This window comes from Lipotes vexillifer, unplaced genomic scaffold (genome assembly GCF_000442215.2).
Source record: "Lipotes vexillifer unplaced genomic scaffold, Lipotes_vexillifer_v1.1 scaffold35, whole genome shotgun sequence".
Lineage (NCBI taxonomy): Eukaryota > Metazoa > Chordata > Mammalia > Artiodactyla > Lipotidae > Lipotes > Lipotes vexillifer.
The window spans coordinates 414,034-418,912 of NW_006780561.1; positions in this window are offsets into that span (position 1 = coordinate 414,034).

A 4,879-nucleotide genomic window follows, 5' to 3' on the forward strand; every position below is an offset into this window, starting at 1 on the left:
TACTAGAAAGGAAGAAAGGTCTCAAATAAATGACTTTAATTTCCACCTTAATAATGTAGAAAAGAACAGATCCCAAAGGAAGCAGAAGAAGATAAGAGATAATCTGAATAGCCCTATATGTAGTAAAGATACTGAAATTTGTACTTAAAAAATGTTCTCACAAAGAAAACTCCAGGTTCAGATAGTTTCACTGGTGAATTGTACTAAATACTGTAGGAAGAGATAATATCGATTCTACACAAACTTTTCAAAAATATTTGAAGCGGAGGGAATGTTTTCCAAAGACTTTGATGTCAGCATTACTGGGATAACAGAATGAGACAAAGACATTCCAAGGAAACTACAGAACAATACTACTCACAAACATAGATGTAAAAAATCTAAACAGAATTTTAGCAAATCAAATTCAACAAAATTTTAAAAAGATATTATGTCATGACCATGTGGGGTTTATCCCAGGAATGTAAGGTTGGTTTAACATTCAAAAAAATCAAATAATATATATAATTCCCCACATTAACAAAGTAAACAGTAAAAAGCACACAGTCATTTCAATAGATGCAGAAAAATCATTTGACTAATCCGGTAACCATTCCTGATTTTTAAAAAAGCCTTCAGTAAACCAGGAATAGAAATGAACTTCCTCAGTATGAAAATGGGCATCCATGACAAACTTTGTTTGCTGATATTGTACTTATTGGTGGAAAGATTGAACACATTTTTTCTAAAATTAGAAACAAGTTAGAGATGTCTACTTTCATCAGTCCTATTCAGCATTGTCCTGGAGGTTGTAGCTAGTGCAGTAGGGCAAGAAAAGGAAATAAATGGTATTCACGTTGCAAAGAAAGGAATAAAACTGTCCTAATTCACAGATTACCTGATTTTCTTTTTTCTTTTTTTTTTTTTTTGTGGTACGCGGGCCTCTCACTGTTGTGGCCTCTCCCGTTGCAGAGCACAGGCTCTGGACGTGCAGGCCCAGTGGCCATGGCTCACAGGCCTAGCTGCTCCACGGCATGTGGGATCTTCCCAGACCAGGGCTCGAACCTGTGTCCCCTGCATCGGCAGGCAGGCTCTCAACCACTGCGCCACCAGGGAATCCCTACCTGATTTTCTATGTAGAAAATTTGATGGACTTCTACTAGACCTAATGAATAAGTATAGTAAGATTGAAGGATACAAGATCAATATGCAAAAATTGGTTGTACTTCTATACATTAGCAGGGAACAACCTGAAAAAAAACCCATTTACAACAGTATCAAAAATATGAAATACGTATATGGATAAATACAACAAAGTAAGTTAAAAGAATATATTTGTTCAGTAATATAAAATACTGCTGAAATGAAAGGATACCTAAGTAAATTGAGAGATCCATTTGATCTCATTATTCATGTATTCTGTATTTGTGAATTGGTCTATTCGCTAAAATTTATGTGTAACCCCAAAATAATACTTGCAACGCTTTTGTGATCATTTGCTGACACCTGCAGAGTGGTGAAAAATTTGAGTTGCCCTTTGTGCGCAATCTGAACTGAGGCTGAACAAGGTGACACTCTGCTTTCTTGTTTCAGTTCTCCTGCTGTAAGCAAGCGTCCTTTTCTCGGTTTATTTAGTGCCACATTTTTCACATTTTTGTGCTTTTTGTTGGTGATTTGGCTGTTTAAAATGGCCCCCAAGCATAGTGCTGAAGTGCTTTGTAGTGTCCCTAAGCACAAGAAGGCTGTGATATGCCTTGGGGTAAGATGTATGTGTTTAGATAAACTTCATTCAGGCAGGAGTTACTGTTGTGAGTTCAATATTAGTGATTCAACAGTATATATTAAGTAAGGGATTTTAGCCAGAAACACACATAAAACTGTTATTTATTAATTGACTAACAAAAATGTTATGACCAAGGGCTTACAGGAACCTAACCTTTTATTTCCTCAGAAGCAGTGATTCCATATTTGATAGTTCACTGTTTGCAGGAACATTAAAAAACATAGCTATCATTGAGATATCATCTCAATAATGAGAATTGACTATATGTCATGTACACAGGTTGGAAGGCTCAACTTTGTTAAAATTTCACCACATTAATCTGTAAATTCAGGGGAATTCTATTCTAATCCTTGAAGGCATTTTTGCCTAAAATAATTTCACATGGAATTGCAAGAACTTAGAATATCTAAAACAACTTTGAAAAAGAACAGTATTGGGGAGCCAACACTACCTAATTTCAAGAATTTTTATAAAGCTATGGTAAAAATTGCATTTGCATGAAAATGGACAAACGGATCAATGAAACAGAATAGGTAGTCCAGAAATAAACATACTTACATATAGATAACTGATTTTTGACAAAACCACAAAAACAGTAAAGTGGGGAAAATATAGCCTTTTCCACCAATAGTGCTTGAACATTGGATATCAATATACAAAAAATGAAATTTAATCCATACTTTGCACCATGTAGAAAAATTAATTCAAAACGGTTCAGAGACCTAACTTTGCAACCTAAAGCTTCTAGAAGAAAACACAGGAGAAAATCTTTGAGACCTCAGGTAGGTAATGATTTCTTAGATACAACACCAAAAGCACAATCTATAACTGAACAAATGGATACATTAGACATTATTAAAATTAAAGTCTGCTCTTTGAAAGACTCTGGTAAGAGAATGAAAAGAGACGCCACACCTACTAGAGAAAGGACTTGAGGATATGGGGAGGGGGAAGGGTAAGCTGTGACAAAGCGAGAGAGAGGCATGGACATATATACACTACCAAACAGTAAGGTAGATAGCTTGTGGGAAGCAGCCGCATAGCACAGGGAGATCAGCTCGGTGCTTTGTGACTGCCTGGAGGGGTGGGATAGGGAGGGTGGGAGGGAGGGAGACACAAGAGGGAAGAGATATGGGGACATATGTATATGTATAACTGATTCACTCTGTTATAAAGCAGAAACTAACACACCATTGTAAAGCAATTATACTCCAATAAAGATGTTAAAAAAAAAAAAGACGCCACATACTGGGAAAAATTTTTTGCCAAGCATATTCCTGATTAATGACTTGTATTTAGAATATATATACAAAGAACTCTTCAGATTAAAACAATAAGAAAAAGAAATGACCTAATTAAAAATATTCAGATAGACACTGTACTTTATATATATATATATATATATATATATATATATATATATATATATAATATAGGTAACATATAAACGAATGAAAAGATGCTCGACATTATTAGTTTTGAGGGAAATGCTAATTAAAACCACAATGAGATACCATTACGCACCTATTAGAATGGCTAGAGTTAAGGAGACTGACCATTACACACCTATTAGAATGGCTAGAGTTAAGGAGACTGACCGTACCAAATGTTGGTAAGGCCATACTCTGTTTTAGCAGTGTTTAAATCCCAAGGTGGCTTCACTTGGAAAAGTCAGAGATTGTAGGCGTGACACTATGGTCTGCTTTGAATCAGGTCCTTGGGCATCTTCTTTCTGTCAGAACCTTGGTACATACTTTAGAAAGGACAACAATAATTAAGAGTCTAAGACTTAACACTGTAAACTGTTTACAACATTTGGTATGGCTCTGTAGAATAATTTTTTAGGTATAAAAGTTATGCATATTCAAAAAAAGTAAAAACAAAAAGGTGAAACAATGCAGAACTTCAAAGCAGAAAGTGAACACCCCCCTGCTGCCAGTCCCGCTTCTTGAATGCATGCACATGTTTGATTTAAAGAAAATAAAAATAAGATTAGACAATGAGCTGTTACAGCTTTTTTCATTCAACATTTTGTAATATTTTCCCATGTCACTACATCATTCTTTTTTCAAAGCCGCATAGTCCATTGTAGCTTTGGTAGCCAGTCAATTATTGATGGATAAATATTTAGGTTGTTTATAGCTCTTGCAATTACAGTCTTGCTATGTAGGTTGTCATTGTGTATCTTATGCGAGTCTTCCTGCAGTATGAATTACCTAGACGTACAATTTCTGTTTTAAAGATAGATGCAATTGAAAAACTTTAATCAATATTCCCAGATTGCCCACCCAAAATTTTGTACTTATTTATGTTTCTATCGATACAATTTGTACCCATTTTCACACATCCTTGTCAATACTTATATGATTTTTTTTCCATTTTATCAGTCTAATGGGGTAAATTATATCTCATTGGAATTCAAATTTTTATTTCTTTAAACACTAGCTTTTTGAACAGATGTGTTTACTCAATACATTATATGAATTGATTGTGCATTTTTTTCTGTTGGATTTTTTAAAAAAATTGATTTATGTCATCTTCATATTTTATGGATTTTATTTTTATCCTCTTCAGTTTTTCTTCACATGTTACAAGTATTTCTTGCCTAGTTTGTTGACTATTTTTTAGTGTCATTCATGGTGTGTTCTGCTCTATAGAGGTTTTACATTTTTTGTGTTGTTGAATCTATCAGTTTATCCCATTATGTCTTTTAGGTTTCTTATCTAGAAAAGCCTTCTATGTTACAGGATTATGACAAATATTTAGCCAGGTTTTCTTGTGCTTTTGTCATATTTTTATATTCTGCACTTGAATACTTTTTAAATTTATTTTTGTGTCTATATGAGATAGGAACTATAATTTTTCTTAATTAACAGACAATTATAATAGAGCAGTTTGATCCTTGGGTGGTGATTTTGCTTGGACCACCTTAGGTTATGGTCTAATTTGAAGTTACAAGGGTTGTTTTAGTTACAGCTATGGACAGACAATTGTTATTTCTGCTAGAAGGCAAGAACCTGTGGAACGTAAATTCCTTGCTTTTTTGACTCTGTTTTCTTTCTTTTTATTTTACTTGGGAATTAGGAAGAGTCCCTTCCAATAGCAGGGAGTAGGGAA